At 41.5% G+C, this 19,515-nt stretch overlaps 1 protein-coding gene across 1 annotated transcript in view; it reads right to left on the bottom strand.

The window, feature by feature from the left end:
* RCL1 (RNA terminal phosphate cyclase like 1) overlaps positions 1-19,113 on the bottom strand; it is a 90,470-nt gene extending 71,357 nt beyond the window's left edge. The window contains exon 1 of the mRNA XM_082656312.1: positions 19,096-19,113. The gene's annotated coding sequence lies outside the window, so the exon portion shown is untranslated. The remainder of the gene's footprint in view (positions 1-19,095) is intronic.
* Positions 19,114-19,515: the final 402 nt, after the last annotated feature.

Genomic DNA, 19,515 nt, shown 5'->3' with positions numbered 1-19,515 from the left:
AACAGATACTGACCCAGAATCACCCAGCTACACGGCTCTCAGATTCCTAACACTCAGAAACCATAAGAGATAATAAAGTTTGAACCTGCAAAGTTTTGGAATAATTTGTTATGCAGTAATAGGTAGCTAATACACTGACAAAAAAAGATGCCACCCTTTTATTTTAAAGTAAAGGACATTAAAAAAAAACTACCATCTATTATAACCATCATTTTATAAAATACATGATTAAAATCTTTTAACGTTTTAATGTGTACAATTTTAACATACCAGAGAAAGAACCCTCATGTACTTATCTACCTAATTCAACAATTATTAATTCACAACCAATCTTATTTCATCTAGACCCACATCTATCCATCCATATCCATCTTAAATTATTTCTAAGGAAATTCCAGACAACATAACGTTTCATCTGTAAATATTTCTGAAAGATCCGTATCTCTGAAAGATAAATACCCCCTTTTAAACACAACCAGAGCTTCCCTGGTGGCACAGTGGTTAAGAATCTGCCTGCCAAAGCAGGGGACATGGATTTGGGCCCTGGTCCGGGAAGATCCCACATGCCATGGAGCAACTAAGCCCGTGTGCCACAACTACTGAACCTGTGCTCTAGAGCCCGTGAACCACAACTATGGAAGCCCGCGTGCGTAGAGCCCATGCTCCGCAACAAGAGAAGCCATTGCAATGAGAAGCCCACACATTGCAACAAAGAGTAGCCCCCGTTCGCCACAACTAGAGAAAGCCTGCACACAGCAACAAAGACCCAACACAGGCAAAAATAAAATAAATAAATAAATCTACTTAAAAAAACCATAAACAAATACCTTTACAACACCTAAAAGGATAATTTCTTAATATTGTCAAATATCCAGTCACTATTCAAAGGTTTTAAAATTTGTTTAGTTTGTTTGAATCAGTATTAATTGCTTGGTTTCATAGGTCTCTTAATTTAATGGCTCCTCATTTCTCTCTCTCTCTCTCTCTCTCTCTCTCTCTCTCCCCTCTTCCTTGCAATTTCTTTGCTGAAGGAACTATTTTGATTGTCTTTCATGTAGAGTTTCCCACAGTCTGGATTTTGTCGATTGCATCCCTAAGATGTCAGTTGACATGTTCCTCTGTTCACAGTATATATAATTATATATAACTTGATTTTTTGATCTCAAGTGGGTTTCCTCAGGCTCAGTTTTCTCACTATTGACATTTTGGGCCAAATATTTCTTCATTGTGGGTGGCTGTCTTATGTGGTGTAGAATGTTTAGCAGCAATCCTGGCCTCTAACCACTGGACACCAATAGCACTCCCTCTCCCAATTGTGACAACCAAAAACAACCTCCATGTTTAGATGTTGCTAAATATCTCCTAGGAGTAACTGATATTGGACGACTCAGAAGATTCAAGTTCAAATTTGGAGGGGGCTACGAAACAGGAGGCATACTTTACAGGTAGGATGTGCACTTCTGTCATAAGGCGTGTAACGTCTAGATGTCTCTTCTTTTTGCCTGCTGGCAGCCATTGATGAGCACTGCCTACTTCCATTAATTCATTAGAGGTTGCAAAATGCTAATATTCAAATTCAATTATTTATTTTTCATTTATTATCTCAAATATTTCCATAAAGAGAAACTTACTCTCATCCACTATTTGGTTACCTGAGGTGCAGTTCATAGAGGAAAGGTAAGATGTGTGTTTGTTCCTTTTCATTTATCTACCAATTTTCAAAATAATGAGCTCTTCAAAGGAGTCCACTGGGGATTTGGGGGTGTGTGAGCTCATCAAGTTAAACATATTTGATGTGTTTCAATCCATTGCAGTTAATATTCTTAATAATGTTCAAATTATCCCCTCTCTCCAAGATGTGACTCTTGAACTTGGTTGCTGAGGATTTTTGCATTATTCAAGTGTATCCTGATAACTTCCTTGCTTTCTTGGATGAGATGATGTTCCAGCCTCAACTTGTATATTTTCTGTCTCTAATCTGGAATCAACCATTTCCCCAAGAAACTCTGACTTCTTTTAGTGGGAATCAGAGGCCATAATCTGGGCACTCTTTGCTACTTTGTTCTTGTTTCTAGGCTTTTTCAGTAGGCAAAGCAGAGAAACACCTTTTCTTTTTTAAGATAAAATATACTGTGAATTCATAGTGGCACTTCCCATTCAAATTCAGGATTCAAGGTATTTAAGTTAACTTCATTGTTCTTACATTTGTATCTCTTTGCTCCCACTGCAAAAAAAACTTGGTTCCCAAGGACCCCAACATAATTACTCATTTGCTTTATCCCACAAAACACTAAACTAGTCTCAGAACAACAATACTAACACCAACAATACAGTTACAGAAAAGAGTTTACAATATTTTTTTGTCCCCAGAGTATACTCCAGGAGGGATGTATAGTGAATTTACTGTGTTTTAAAAGTCTTGAATAGTTCTGTTCTGTGTAGTTGTGCCATCTACTCAATATAGATTTAGGCTTATTTGTTTCATTTTGCTTCCAATTTTTAGGGATTTAAAAAAATTTTTTAACTTTGTTTCACAATTATATAAAATTTACAAAACATTGCATATATATAAAAATGTAGCTACTATCTCCATCCTTTCTACCCTGTCCCTTTCCTCCCCCCTATAAAAGACTGATTTTTTAAAAGTTTTTAGTTAATCCTTATTTTGTAAAATATAATTTTATTCCCTCTCCCTTCAGCTTTCTTAGATAAGCAGTACCGTATCACACAGAATTTTCTTCATGTCGGTTTTCAACTGACAAATATATGTTAGAAATCACTCCACAGCAATACATAGGGTTATTTCTCATTTCTCTTTACAACTTCCTTTGTGTGGATGGGCCATTTTATTAAACAATCCACAACAGTTTCCAGGGTTTTGTTATTGCAACACTGCAGCAATTAATAGCTCATTTGCACTGTTCCTCAATGTCATTATTTCCAGACCATTCTCTTTCCCAGTCCCTCACCTCTGGACCATTCTTCAGTCTAATAATCAGGAGGACTCTGAATTTGACATGCACTAGTCTCTACTCACTTCCCCTGCCCGCTCCTCCCCACTGCCACCTTCCCAAGCTGGTAGCTGCAGGATTGGAAGCCCTCCCATAGTAAAACCCATAAAAGGCACTTTTGCTGCGACAATCCTCTAGGAGATCAAAACCACACAGAGTAGAAGAGCTAGTAGTTAGGTCTGGGACTAGAATAATAAAAAAAGGACAAATCCCTGAATTTTGCCTTCAGGCAGAAGTACTGGAACAATGGGCTTATTGCATAATTCCAGCCCATTGATTTTGGGGACCAAAGCTGTCTAAAACCAGAGAAGGGAAACCGGAGAAGGGAAACCAGCTGTAGGGAATTCCAAGAAACATCAATATGTGCGTACTTCTTGGAGGGAGATCTCCAGTGAGTTCTGGGTACATTTAGTAACTTCTGTATTTACGTATGTTTGGTGTGTAAAGGCAAGTGCTCACCCCAAAGATATTCATTCAGAAGTAGATACAGTGAGTCTTTATTTTTTAGTTAAAAAAATGTTTCCTACTTTTTTCCTGATTTATAAAATACTATACATTATCAAAAAAACGGGAAAACATGAAAAAATATACATAAGTAGAGATTAAATCGTATGTGACAGGTACTCATACAATAAAATCTTTCCACATTCAAGAGACAACAGCATACCTATTAATGGTCATGTTTTATGTAACAAAATTATGGCACAAAATTATTTGTGTCCTTAAACACAGGATTCATAATTTTCAAGTTTTAACTCTCTCCTTTCTGCTAGAATTAAATAATTTATTGTAATTCCTTAATTAATAAACCCGATGACTACTTCATGGCTGACTAAACTGTCAAAGAAGTTTCCCAGTTTGGCTGTTTTCAATGGCCCATAAGAAATACTTATAGTCATTTCAAACTCAACATATCTAAAAACTGAACTCTTCCAGTCAAATCTGAGGTTTTTTTCCAGTCATGGAAAAAAACTTCTTTTTTTTTCCTTTTCTTTTAAAAAAATTAATTAATTTTTGGCTGCGTTGGGTCTTCATTGCTGCACGTGGGCTTTCTCTAGTTGCGGTGAACAGGGGCTACTCTTCGTTGCTGTGCACGGGCTTCTCATTGCGATAGCTTCTCTTGTTGCGGAGCATGGGCTCTAGGTGCACAGGCTTCAGTAGTTGTGGCACGTGGGCTCAGTAGTTGTGGCTCGCGGGCTCTAGAGTGCAGGCTCAGTAGTTGTGGTGCACGGGCTTAGTTGCTCCTCAGCGTGTGGGATCTTCCCAGATTAGAGTTTGAACCCTTGTCCCCTGCATTGGCAGGCAGATTCTTAACCACTGTGCCACCAGGGAAGTCCCATCCTTTTTCTTTTTAAGAGATGAAGTAATGTTATTTTTCTGGTTCACCAGACTTACAGCATCAATGCCTTTCTCTTTTCTTCCCTACATATTCACAAAGATAGAAATTCTCCCTTTATCTCATCGCAAGAAGAAAAAGATTTCCTTTATTCTTTTCTTCTTTTTTAAATTGTATCTTTATTAGAAGATGGGTGTTAGCCAAACCTACTTTAGTTATAATTTCACAACATATGTAAATAAAACTATCATGCTGTACACCTTAAACTTGTACAGTGATGTGTGTCAATTATTTCTCAATAAAACTGGGGGAAAAAAGAACTCTCCTTTAAATTGTCTAGAACTCTATCTTGACACCACACTAGGCCTCATCAACGGGAAAATGTTAGTAAGAGGATTCAAGTTAATGTCCATCCAGCTGCCTCCATTATTCCCCCAACACGTCCTTATGTTTTATCGGTCCTTTTTCTGAACTGTGTGATAGTTCCTCATTGTTTATTGACTAAAATCTAAACTATTTGACCTAATGTCATTCATTTTAAAACTATTCACTCTGTGCCAGGCATTGTGCTAGGCAGAAAGGATACAAGGATGCATTTAACAGACAAGATTCCCTGCCCCCTGGTGCTGCATCTAGTGGGGGAGACAGACAATAAACTGCATGACAAGATAAGCATGCAACTTGTGACGGATGCTCTGAAGGAAATGACCAGGGTGCCCAAGAATCACAGGGAGGGTCTACTGATTGGGGGCAGGGGGTTGCTGAAAGAGGAAGTGGGGAGACCAACAAAGAGGCTCCTCCCATGGTCTGGGCAGCAGATGACAATGGTTTGGATTATTGTGGTGGCAGTGGAGAGAGAGGGAAGTGGTCATAGTAGAGATTAAGAAGTAGAAATGATAGGACTTGCTAACAGATTTGATATGAAAGAGAAGGTCTGAATCAAAGATCATGTCTAGCTCTCTGGTTTAAACAATTTGGCAGATGGGAGTACCAGTTCTGAGATGAGGAATATGAAAGAAGAGTGGATTGGGGGATTAAAATAAGGAGTTCCATGTTGCAGCGACTCAACCATCTAAGAAGATGGAGGAACCAGCCCTAGGATCACAATAGTAACAGCCACCGGGCAACAGGCTCCTGTGACCCCATCCCTTAAACCCAGCTCTCTCAGACAGAACCCAATCCTCTGGGCAGCCAGTGGCTGATCCTTATCCCAGCTGGGGACCCAGCCCAGGGCAGCTTTGACAGAGTGGTGAGCTTCTCTTCTACAGCCTCCAGGGCAGGAAGGTGCTTCCCCTGCAGCACCTGCTCCTAACCCTCCCCTGGCTTAAGGGAAGATTTCTCCAAAAGCTCCCACATGCAGCAGGGCCACCCTCTCTAGACTGCTGCGCAACAGAAGGGGAGCTCCTCCCTCCCAACCTTCCAAGGGTAGGATCCCTTCCAGGAGGAAGCATTGCTCTCCACAATTCCCTGCTGATCAAGAGGAAGGTTAGCTTCCTCTCTCTGATCTGGAGGATGTGCTCTCCCTGCTATGAGCAGAGAGCGCCAACGTCAGCCCCTCACGGGTCCACGGCCGTCCTGAGGCTGAGTCCTGGCATCGCTGGCCAGTGTGGATGGGGCCTCCGGCTGGCTGGCCTCCTGCCCTCCTCCAGGCAGCCCTCCCTGGACAACATGAGCCAGATCTGCCTCCCTTGATGCATCACTTGTTGTGTTGTGTGGCCCCTGGAACCTGCCCCCAGCTGCTTACTCTCAACTCAGCCACCAGGGCAAGGCCCTGGACTTCCTGGAGAGAAAGGTTACTGGTAGTGCTGTTGCGTTTACCACTCAGGCTGCCCAGAATCTGTAAAACATGTTCCCTGACACCCAGGGCTCACTCTGGCCAGAGACCATCGGTGCTGTCCACAGCTGGGGCAGACGTGGCTCTCCTGCTTCCAGGGGACAGCTCCCTTGGGCCCAGACATGCCCTTCCTCCCGGTTTGGGGGAGGGGACACTGGACAAAGACAAGAACATCTGCCACCTGACACTCTCCTTCTTGGTGGTCTCCAATCTCCCAGCCACTGGCCCCATCCAAAGGTGGCTGTGGGCCTACCCCTCATCATGAGGACAACCAAACCCACGTGGGAGACCTGGGAGGATGCTCCCGCCTGCTGCTGTGACCAGGAGCCGGCCAGGAAGTCCCAACTTGCTTAGCTCCCCACCTAATGAGTTTTGAGCTTGACAGTTCAAGGAGTAAAAAGAAAGAGAAAGGGAAACTGTATCTTCTCTCATTCCTTTTAAGCACTTCCATCTAGTTTATGCTGGGTCCCTCAGAACTTGAAAGTTCTTCCCACCGTGTCGAAACTACTGTGATGCCTTTAAATTGTGCCTTCCCAATAAGACTGAGACTGCGCTGAGGGCAGGGGTTTTGCTTCTCTGTCTTTGCGTCTATCACTGTGTCTACTGCTCCCCCCAGCTTTGCAGAGCGCTGGGAAGCCCCTCCCCAGCCATCCTCCCCGCGGAGGGCCTCGGGCAGAAGCCCCTACCCCGCCCCCCTCCCTGCCGAGGGCTTCCGGTGGAAAGCTCCGTGCTGGGAGGAAAACAGCTCAGCCTCTAGCTCTGGCCCTGCCTGATAGTCTTCCCAGGGCCCCACACCAGCCCTATCACTTCTGTGCACGTGGATGCCCCTGGGGGTCGAGAGGGGAGGCTGGAAAGGAGAGCAAGAGTGGGCTATGGGGCCCCTGGCTTCTAGACTGTGAGGCTCACTTCCAACACCTCGGGAGAATCAAGTATTCAGCCCAGGAGGAAGACTCAGGCTTTCAGACGTTGCATTGCAAGGGAAACGACTTTGAAAGGTTAGTCACATAGGCATTTGACAGTCTGTAAAGGAAACGTGGATGACTAACAGAATTACAGGATGGCTCCACCCTCTTACTGAAATGGCTTATTCTTTTGAATGCTTTGGGTAATTTCACAACACTTAGCGCGCGCTGGGAGCAGCTTTCCATCAGGAGGATGGAATAGGGGTAATTAGAATATCCTTCCCTTCTCTTTCATTACCTGCTCAGCTTTCTGTGACCAGCCTCTTTCCACTTGTTTTTCTTGTCTAAGTCTTCATGCCTTCAGAAAGCAATTTATTCATGCAAGTGGGACAATGGTAGACAAACTGGGTAGGAAAAAATAAATTAAATTACTCAGCAGTTTAGTCTTGAATTCCTGTAAAACAAAATTTCCCCGGCGTAAAAGCATGTATGTCGTCACAGCGCCATCTGCTGGTATCTGGAATCGCAGTAGCCGAATATTCGCTTTTTATTTGTGTTGCCTTGACCAGTGCTGCCCATTTCACTCATTCATTCGCAGCACATTCATTGTGTGCCTACTTTGTGCCAGGCACTATGCTAGATGCTGGAAGTACAAGAAAGCATGGCCGCTGTTTCGTCTAGTGTGGTCAGGATCCTGGCACAAGTCAGAATCTTCTCAGGAAATTTCTAAATGCAGACTCCTGGGCTCTACCCTGTGAAGATTTTGAGTTGGTGGGACCAAGATAGGTCCCAGGAACCTGAATTTTCAACAAACTTCCCAGGTGATTCTGAAGCAGGGGGTCCACGAATTATATATATAATGATGGAGAAGCAGACAGTGGAATCTAATATTGAATTGTAGCCTGGTAAATGCCACATACTATGGCAGGGTCTACTGGAGGCACAGAGAAAAGATGTCTAATCAGCACAGGGATGAGACTGGAGAAGCCTTCCCAAAAGGTAAGACTCTAGATACACAGGAGTTGATGAGGTGAAGAAGGGGAGCAGAGGATCCAGGCAGAGGGTGCAGCATATGCAAAGGCAAAAGGTCATGAAACTTCGTGGGACTGCAGGTAGTGTGGGAAGCTGGTTTGAAGTGTGGCAGAGTGTCAGAAAATGAAAGGCCTGGAATACTAGGCTAACTTTATCCTAAAAGCTCCAGGGAATACAGAAACTTTTTTTTTTTTTTTTTTTTTGCGGTACGCGGGCCTCTCACTGTCATGGCCTCTCCCGTTGCGGAGCATAGGCTCCGGACACGCAGGCTCAGCGGCCGTGGCTCACGGGCCCAGCCGCTCCACGGCATGTTGGACCTTCCCGGACCGGGGCACGAACCCATGTCCCCTGCATCGGCAGGCAGACTCTCAACCACTGCGCCACCAGGGAAGCCCTACAGAAACTTTTTAAGCAGGACAATGACCTAGCCAGATCTGCATTTTGCAAAAATCCCTCTGGCAGCAAACTCAGGGTGCAGGACTAAAAGCAGGGCGTCCCTTGGGAAAGAAGTGGCAGGACTGTGAGTGGAAGCAATGGCAGAGGATGAAGAGGAGGCAGCAGATCGGGAGGAGTTAAGAAGGTACAGACAGTAGAACCTAATGGCTGACACACGGGGCAGGCAGCAGGTGAGAGGGGTCCAAGGGTTCTGGTCTGGGTGACCAGATGTCATTTCCCAAGACAAGACACACAAAAGGAGGGACAGGGTTGGGGAGGGGCAGGGAAGAGTAGGAGAGACACAAAAGGGAGAGAGGAAATGGACAGTGTCCCTTTCTAATATAATTGTCATTGCCCTCCTCCGCCGTTTACTGTGTGATCTTAATTCTTCCTTAACCCCACTATGCCTTGGTTGTTTCGTCTGTAAAATACAGATCGTATTAGTATCTACCTCATAGGGTTGTTGTGAGGATTAAATGAGTTAATACATGCAAGGTACTTAACAAAAGTGCCCAACACTTAATAAGACTCAGTAGATGTTAGCTATCGTTTTATTACTTTTTATATATTATTCATAATAATGTTTATTGCCAGATTACTAATTGTGGTAACATTGGGTCATTGCTCCCAATGCTTCATTCCCTCCATGTTTTAGAATTTTACATCCACGTCCTTTGCTAAAGGACTTTGCACTAGGCTAGAGTACATCCCCCTGTTTGGCATCCAAGACTTGCTCTGGCCAGTGCAGTATTAGTGATACTGTGACACAAGCAGAGGCTTTAAAGGTGCTTGTGAGGTTTGGCTTGCTCTTTTGTGCTTATGTCATTCGCCAACCATGACCTTGTTAGCCACTGGGCCTGGAATGATGAAGACCAGGGAGCAGCCTCAACCCAGAGGGGGCCAAGCCAACCTGTAGACTTGTGAGCAAGAAAACAAATGTTTCTGGTTGTGTGTCACTAAGATATGAGTGTTGTTGTTACAGAGCATTATGGTAACAATTGCAAACTAATACACTGATGTGGGAAAACATTCTCTGGCCAAACTTTTACACTGTTTCAGAGACTTTTGTGTCTCTACACTAGGTTCCTCGCAAGCAGAGGCTGCCTAGGCATCCTAGATCTCTGACAATATACCAGGCCTTTTCAGCCTTTGTCAAGAGTAATCATTTTAGAGGCTTCCCAAGTGGTAGCCACCGAGGGGTTACTTTGGGTGTTTTCATGTCCACAGAAGAGAGGCACTGAGCCGGAAAAGTGGCAGGTGCCCAACCCACTTCTGCTTATACCCTTCCTTCCCCTTGACCAAGCTCAACTCATGGCCCTGACCACAGAATAACCCAACAAAGCTAAATTTAACTGTATGTTTGAAACCTGGGGGTGAGCTCAACTTGACCTCCAACTCTCCTAAGAACAGCACTATTCCCAAAGCCATTCTCTGCATAGGTTGGCTACTAGAGTGGGTCTTCTTTCCCTTTGTCAGGAGCTCTTGTATTTGACAATCCATTTGCTCACATGCCATGCAGCAACTAAGCCCATGCGCCACAACTACTGAGCCTGCGCTCTAGAGCCCGCGAGCCACAACTACTGAAGCCTGTGTGCCTAGAGCCTGTGCTCCACAACAAGAGAAGCCACCACAATGAGAAGCCCGCACACCACAACGAAGAGTAGCCCCTGCTCGCCACGACTATAGAAAGCCCGCACAGAGCAACGAAGACCCGACACAGCCAAAAATAAAAAAATAAATGAAATAAATTAATTTTTAAAAAAAGAATGAAAAAAATAAAACTCCATTTCTCAGCTATATTTGTCAATCCTCCTTTACTCTAGACAGCAGAGTGGGAAGGGCACTGGGTCAGGAGTTGAAAGACTAGCTCTGCCTGTCTGACATTGAATATTCACTTAAAATGGCTGACTCTCAGTTTTCCATCTGTAAAATGGGGATAATAGAACCAGCCTCTAATTATCACCTAGTTATAAGGACCAAATGAGAAAGTGCTCACAAAACTGTAAAATGAAATATAAGTGATAAGTCCTATCACTAGGAACTTGATTACTGGGGGGTTGGAGCAGGAGGAATAATTCAGGAATGGCGCCTCCTTCTGTGTGTCTCAGGAACTGCAACACATGACTGAGGGGCAGCCTTCATGCAGAGTGGGGATTTGGAGCCTCAGGCATTACAGGTTTCCCCTATCTCAGGTTCCCATCATCAGTTGCTTTACAACTTTCCTCCTGGTTTCTTTGTCACCATTCTCCCATCCCTCAATTTGGCTTAGTCTGGGCACAGGATCTTCAGAGCAGCTTAGAATTCTCCGCCACCATATCCAAACCCCAATCTCACTGTGCCCTGAGGCATCACAGTTCTGCTGCTTAGACTAACTTGAATAACTGACTTTTAAAAAGTTATTTTTTAATAAACCTGTTTTATAATAAATATATTTTAGGTGATAGTATCTTAATGTGCTATCTTAAAAGACGTTTGTTTTTAATAGCAATCTTTAAAACCTTGAGTCGAAAATGGGGGTGGTAGGGAATAAAGAGAAAGAGACTTACAATTTCAAATCACAAGCTTTGCCTGAAGAGATAATTTGGAGACAGAGCCTTTGTTTACATAATGATAAAACGTGCCCACATCACTAAGATCCTAAGTAAGAGCCTCACCACCACTCTGGGACAGGCGTGATCTCCATTTTACTGTTGAGAGTGAGGCGCAGAAAGGTCAAGTAGTTGCCGAAGTTTACAGAGCTAATGAGTGACTGAGGCAGGACTAGGACCCAGCTCTTCTACTTTGCACTTCATTCTTTGTCACTTCATTCTGTTGTAGAGAGTATTTGATGAGGCAGATATTGCAAATGCTCACTGAAGAGATAGTGATATTTAAAAGAATTGCCTGCAGATTTAAATTTTCCTTTGCTTTATTATTCTTCTTCTTCTTTATTTTTTTCACAGTACTCATTACTATCCTCTTTCCCTTCCATATACGGGAAAGAAAACTTGAGTATAGACGTTTTGCTGCGTTCACTGCTGCTACATTCCTAGAACATCAGTAAATGCTAATTGGATTAAAATTAATTCATGAATAACAAAAGAGTGATGTCATCAATTATACTTCAGTAAAGTTTTAAAAAGCTGAAGAAAATCCACTGTCTTTTTTTTTAAATAAATTTATTTATTTATTTATTTATTTTTGGCTGCGTTGGGTCTTTGTTGCTGTGTGCAGGCTTTCTCTGTTTCTCTAGCTGCGGCAAGTGGGGGCTACTCTTGGTTGCAGTGTGTAGGCTTCTCATTGCAGTGGCTTCTCTTGTTGCTGAGCATGGGCTGTAGCCGCGCGGGCTTCAGTAGTTGTGGTTCACAGGCTGTAGAGCACAGGCTCAGTGGTTGTGGCTCATGGGCTTAGTTGCTTCATGGCATGTGGGATCTTCCTGGATCAGGGCTCGAACCCATGTCCCCTGCATTGGCAGGAGGATTCTTAACCACTGTGCCACCAGGGAAGCCCTGTCTTTTTTTTTTTTTTTTTTTTTTAAGGTGATATATTAGATGGGATTTGTTGGGGTTTTTTTTTAAGGTGATTTTTTGGGGGTAAAAATTATATATGCTCATTAAAATTTTTTTCAAATGAAACAGAAAAGTAAAAAAAATCAACATGTCACATCTGTCATGATGGCATGCACACACAGAAAAGAGGCCATGTGATGATGCAGTGAGAAAGTGGCCATCTGCAGCCCAGGAAGAGAGCTCTCACCAGACACCAATCCTAATGACACCTAGATCTTGGAATTCCAGCCTTCAGAGCTGTAAGAAAATAAATATTTAAGCCACTCAGTCTATCGTATTTTGTTACGGCACCCCGGCAGATTAATGCTGGAAGTATGTTTACATTTCTCTTGAGTAAATGCCTAGGAGAGAGACTGCTTGGTTTTTTTGGTAGGTGTGCATTTAACTTTACAAGAAACTGCCAAACTTTTCCAGAGTGGTTGTACCATTTTGTATTCACATCAGCAATGTATGAGAGTTGTAGTTATCCCAAATCCTCTTCAATATTTGGTGTGACCTGGTTTTTAAAATTTTAGCTGTTCTGGTGGTATACACTGGTATCTCATTATGGTTTTATTTTACATTTTCCTGATGACTAGTGATATTAAGCATCTTTTCATATGCCTGTTTTTCAATCATATAGCTTCTTTGATGAAGTATTTGTTCAAATTTTTTGCCCATTTTGTTATCAGGTTGTGTGTTTTGTTATTATTGAGTTGTAAGAGGTCTTTACATATCTTAGATACAAGCCTTTTATTAGATATATATTTTGCAAAGATTTTCTCCTAGTGTATGTTTTTCCTTTACATTCTCTAAACATTGTTTTTCAAAGAGCATAAGTTTTTAATTTTGGTTAAACTCCAGTTTATAATGTTTTTCTTTTATGGTTCATTCTTTTTGTGTCCTATCTAAGAAATCTTTGCCTAAACAAAAGTCACAAAGATTTTCTCTTAGGTTTCTTGTAGAAGTTTTATCATTTTAAACTTTTACATGGAGGTCTGTGATCCATTCTGAGTTAATTATGGCATATGGCATGAGGTAAGAATTGAGTTTATGTTTTTCCACGTGGATATCCTATTATTCCAGCAACACTGTTAAAAAGACTATCTTGGGTCTTCCCTGGTGGCGCAGCGGTTGAGAGTCCACCTGCCGATGCAGGGAACACGGGTTCGTGCCCTGGTCTGGGAGGATCCCACGTGCCGCGGAGCGGCTGGGCCCGAGGGCCATGGCCGCTGAGCCTGCGCGTCCGGGGCCTGTGCTCGCAACGGGAGAGGCCACAGCAGTACCGCGTACCGCAAAAAAAAAAAAAAAAAAAAAGACTATCTTTTTCTCCTTTGTCAAAAATGAATTGACCCTATGTATGAGTCTATTTCTGGACTCTATTCTGTTCCATTGATCCATATACCTATCTTTACATCAACACCACACTGTCTTAAATACTGCAGCCTTATAGTAAGTCTTTTTTTTTTTTATAGTAAGTCTTGAAATCAGGTAAAGTTCTCCATTTTTGTTCTTTCTCAAAATTGTATTGGCGAATCTAGGTTCCTTTTATTTCTACAAATTTTAAAATCAGCTTGTTAATTTTCATTTAAAAAACAAAACTTTTGAGATTGTGATTGAGACTATGTTGTATCTATAGATGATTTGGAGAGAACTGAGATTGTAACCAAACTGAGTGTTTTTTTTGTTTTTATTGGGTTTTTTTTTGCGGTACGCGGGCCTCTCACTGTTGTGGCCTCTCCCGTAGCGGAGCACAGGCTCCGGACGCGCAGGCTCAGCGGCCATGGCTCACGGCCTAGCCACTCCACGGCATGTGGGATCTTCCCCGACCAGGGAACGAACCCGTGTCCCCTGCATCGGCAGGCAGACTCTCAACCACTGCGCCACCAGGGAAGCCCCAAACTGAGTGTTCTGATGCATATACATAGTATGTCTTTCCATTTATTTAGATCTTCTATAATTTTTCTCTGAAATGAGTAGTTTTCAATATTCAGTTCTTGTATTCAATTTCTTAGATTTACCCCCAAATATTTTTTGATGTTATTACAAATGGCATCTTAAAAACTTTTTATTTGCAATTGTCTGTTTCTAGTGTATAGAGATACCAATGTTGCTTTGTATTTGACTTTGAATCCAGAACACATTAGTTCTAGTAGCTTTTTTTGTAGATTCCTTATGACTTTTTATATACATGCTCATTTGTGAATAAGACAGTTTTGTTTCTTCTTCTTCAATCTTCCTTGCTTTAGTGCACTGTCTAGGAGCTCCAGAACACTGTTAAAGAGACACGATGACAGCAGATATCTTGGACTTGTTCCCCACATTTGGGAGAATACATTCACCATTAACTGTGATGTTAGCTTATGTTTTTTATAAATGCCCTTTATCAGATTGAGATGGTTCCCATCTATTCCTAGTTTTCTGAGTTTTTAATCATAAATGGGTGTTGAACTTTATAAAATGATTTTTTGCCTCTATTGAGATAATCATATGGTTTTTCTTTTTAATTTGATAATATGGTGAATTATATTGATTGATTTTTTTAATGGCTATTGAGGTATATTTCACACATCATACAATTCACTCATTTAAAGTGTACACTTCAGTGGTTTTTAATATATTCACAAAGGTGTGCAATCATCACTACACTCCATTTTAGAACATTTTCATACCTCAAAAAGAAACTCTGTACCTTTTAGTTATTACCACCCTATCTTCCTTGTTCCCCATATTCCCCAGCCCCAAACACTACTAATCTACTTTCTGTCTCTATAGATTTCCCTACTCTGGACTTACATATAAATGGAACTATATAATATATGGCTTCTTTCACTTAGCATAGTGTTTTCAAGATTCATCCATGTTATAGCATGTATCAGTACTTTATTCCTTTTTATGGCCAAATAAAAAGTTTCATTGTATGAATATGTTACATTTCATTTATCCATTCATCCATTGATGAACATGTGAAATGTTTCCACCTTTTGGCTATTATGAACAATGCTGCTATGAACATTCATGTACAAGTTTTTGTGTGGTGGACATATGTTTTCCATTTTCTTGAATGTGTACCTAGGAGAGAAATTGGGTTATATGATAACTCTATGTTTAATTGTTTGAGAATTATCAGGCTGTTTTCCAAAGTGACTGAATCATTTTACATTTCCAACAGCAGTGCATGAAAACTCAGATTTCTCCATATTTTCACCCACACTTGTTGTTATCTGACTTTTAAATGTTAACCTCCTCCTTTCTTTCCAATTTTTCTCTTTCCTTCTGTCCTTCCCTTATTTCCCTACTTCCTCTCTTCCCTTGGACAAATCTGCACAATTATAATATTATTGGGACTAAAGTATTTCCACCAAGAAACCCATTCCTCTGTGCTTTTAACCCCTAAAAGCCTCTTCACTTAAAATCACCATTGACCTCTACACCCACATTTCTACTACATTTATCTTTGAATTTCTAATTCTAGTGGCCAAGCCTCCATCTGAATGCACTGCACTTCATCCATACTTCTAAGGACCTCAGAGTTTGAGAAGAACCTTAAAAGTTTCCTAGTCTAATTTATTTTGTTTAATGAAGAAAAAGGTGGAGGGAAGATTGAATGAAAAGAAGGTGGGAAAGAAGAGGAGGGAAGCAGAGCAAGGAGAAGAGAAGCAGCACCTAGCATATGCCTGGCATTTTACGTACACGACCCTATTTAAATTTCACAACGACCCCATAGGATTAATATCACCCTCCCCCTATTTCATAAATGAGGCAACTGAAGCTAAGAGAGGTTAATTATTTTGCTCAAGGTCCCTCAGCTTGTGAGAGTCAAATTTAGCTGTGTGCAGCTCCAAATCCTGTGACCCAGAAAACTCTTGAATTTCAAGGAGGAGGACTACCCTCAGGGGCATATGATTACCCTATCCCTGGGTCCTGGGACAGAAATGCCCTGGATGGACCACAACTTCAGAACCGACGAGGCATGATTAGGGGAATAACACAGTGTCTCCTCTCTGAAGGGAAGTCAGTGCTCTGATAGGAGTAGTTTTGTCCTAAAGGACAAGCAATGCCTCAGGCTAGGACAAAACAGTGAGGAAGTATGTTCTATGGCCAAGTTACAGTATTTGTCGTCTGGCAGGAACGACAAAGTGAGCTATGTGAGATGGTATGGAAAATTCCAAGAAAAAACTTCAGAACATGCGTTACCTCAGTAACAAAGGAAGCAACTTAGATTTCTGCAAGGTATTCAAAGAGCAGTAGCAATTTATAAAAATAGACAGAACCAAGTCATTACACAGCCATGTTCATTTGTTTCATTTTGCCTTTAACTTTTAAGGCTTGCTTTTGGAAACATTAAAAAAAATTAAGTCTTGCTACATACTTAACAAAGTCACGCGTATAAACCAAAGTACAATCAGAGAAGTCTGATCTCCATCTGCCCCATTCCTTCTGCCCCACTTCTTCCTTCCCCTAGAGGTAATCAGTTTTTGTTTGTTTAAATAAAATAAAAATTTTAATGTTTTATTTTATTTTTAAATTTTTTTTCTATTTTTCTAAAACATAAAGATATATTCATATCTTCCTCCCCCCTCTGGTTAAGTGGTAGTATATAACCTTCAGCTTTGCCTCCTTGCCTTTTCTTCACTGGCAATCATGCCATAGCACTCTACAGAGATATTTCTCATTTGCTTTTACAGCTGCGTAGTATTCCAATATATGAGTGGATCCTCATTTATTTGACCATTCTGATGGACTTTGGGATTGTTTCCACTCTTTTGCTATTACAAATAGTGTTCATTGAACAACCCTATGTATATATCTTTTTGTATTTTTGCTAGTGTATCTTTAGGTTAGATTCTTAGAAATGGAATTTCTGGATTGACAAGTGCACGTATATGAAATTTTGCTAGATATTGCCAAATTTCTCTCTCCATGGATTGTACCATTTTTGTATTCCCACTAGCAAAATGTGAATGCCTGTTTCCTCACTACCTTGTCAACACATTACATTGTCAAACTCAGATTTTTGCCAATCTAATAGTTGAGAAATAGTATCTCTCTATAGTTTTAATTTGCATTTCCTTTGTCATAAGTATGATTTAACATCTTTTCATATGGCTCTTTCAAGGGCTGTTAAATAGAGCCCTTTATTTTCATTTCTTTGTGCCTCTTCTTTTCTCTTCCCCTACTTTTGTCTAGATCTTCTCTTTCTTTTTTCTCTAATATCCTTGTTCTGGACAGTTTGAATTCTACTCCCAGAATTCCCTCTCAGAGAAAGCATTTTCTATATTTCACCTAACATTTTTTGAAATTACTAATTCAGTTGTTGAATAGCTATGGGATTCTTGGCAAAACTATTCTCTGATATTTTCATCTACGCATTGTAAATGAAAAATAATCTTTTTTTTTTTACGCTTAGAAATAATTTCAGTCAGTTCTCAGTCCTATCAGCAGAATCTGACTCATTTAATCACTCCCTCCTTCTTGAAATACAGTCCATCGACTTCCAAGATACTGCACTCACCTGTTTTCTTCCTAATTAACTTGCCTCTCCTCTCAGACTCCTTCAGTGTTTCCTCCTCATCCCAAAATTTTGGCGAACCCCAGAACTCAGATTTCAGACCTCTTCTCCTCTCGTCTAAACTCACTCCCTAAGTGACTTTGTACTAGCTCATGAATTTAAATATATCAACAACTCCCAGATTTTACATCTCCAGCCTGGACCTCTACTATGTAGTCAAAATTTGTACATCTAACTGTTTCCTTATCAATTCCTGTGGATGTCCCAAAGGCATCTCCAACTTAACTTACCCCAAACAACACTGATATTCTCCCCAAACCTGTTTCTCCTACAGTTTTTCCAATCTCAGGTAATGACAGTTCTATTTTTCTAGTAGCTCAAGGAGAAATTCTTTCTCTACTCTCTAATCCACCTACCCCTGGTGGTGGATTAGAGAGTCCTGTGGCTACAACTGGCAGCTCAGCTGGAATGGCTGGACCGACTCAGATCGCTGGCCCTCTCTCCACATGGTCTTCTCTCAGACTTCTTTGGATCTGGCCTCTTCAGGAGTTCTAGAGGGCAAGCCCCAACATACAAGCATTTTTAAAGCTCTTTTTGACTCACACTTTCTGTTGTATTAATGTATTATTTGAGCTCAGTGTCTTTACCACTGGGGCAAGTTCAAGGGTGAAGAACCAGCCCATACAAATGTGTGTGCATGGCCAAATGACTGTGCCAAGCCCAGCTGCCAGGAGATTTCTCAGTTTGGCAGTTACTTATTCATTCCTCATTCATAATCCACAAACTTTAGCAAAGTTGCAGTTAGTTGGCATTTTGTGGGGCCTGGTGATGTGACCACAACACTCAGCTTTTCCTCCCCAGTGATGGGATGATTCCTCAGCTATTTTGTTGGTTTTCTTTCTAAGCCAAATATCCCCAGGATTTTCTTTCAGGTTTCTTTTGCAGCTAAACCCTCAAATGTTCCCAGCTTTGGAGATTAGAAGGACTCTCTATGTACCTAGTTCTCTAGTGTTTTGTAACTTGTACTTGTCCAGACCTTTTCATTCTTTTGTTAGTTCTGTTTCTTAAGTTCTCTGATCCTTTCATTTATGTTCTTTTTCTTTACTTAATCCCTTCCTCTGCTTTCCTTGGGTTATTCTGATGTCTTTTTTCTAACTATATGAGTTGAATGCTTAATTCATTTATTTTCATTCTTTCTTTCTTAGTAATAAATACGTATGAGCTACTTAATTTCTTTCCAAGTACAGCACTGTCTACCTATTAAATCCCCCCATCCACTCACCCAGCTCAGATTCACTGGGGAGCAAGATTTCCCTTACCACCTCACTCTGAAATAATTTCTATCTTTTAAATTGAAAGCAGTTTTGGGCCACTTATTCGACAACTTCTGAGGAGGATGGAACTGTGTTTATTTTCACAGAGCCTTCTCTCTGCCTTAGCATAGTGTCCTTCCACAAAGAAACGATAATAATAGTGGATGACTTTAATGTAATATTGAACACTTACCCTGTAGCTGGCATTACACACATTATTTTAACGACTCCATACTAATCTTCCATGCCCATTTTGCAGAGGAAATAGGTAGGAAATTTTTGTTTTGTGTCTCTATTCCTGGAACATGACAAACATTCCACGTTAGGGCCTTTTCCCCTTGACTTTGTCCCTCTCCCTCCACCTTCCCATTCAGTGCTAAGAGCAAATGCCATTTCTTCAAAGCTTTACTGACCACCCAATCTAAGACACCCTCCCTCTACACATTGTATTTTTTTTAAAAAAATATCTTTAGGGTTTCCCTGGTGGCGCAGTGGTTGAGAGTCCGCCTGCCGATGCAGGGGACACGGGTTCGTGCCCCTGTCCGGGAAGATCCCACGTGCCGCGGAGCGGCTGCGCCTGTGAGCCATGGCCGCTGGGCCTGCGCGTCCGGAG

Source organism: Grampus griseus (genome assembly GCF_964374135.1).
Source record: "Grampus griseus genome assembly, chromosome: 6".
NCBI classification, from domain to species: Eukaryota; Metazoa; Chordata; class Mammalia; order Artiodactyla; family Delphinidae; genus Grampus; species Grampus griseus.
This window is presented reverse-complemented; position numbering and strand designations above follow the sequence as displayed.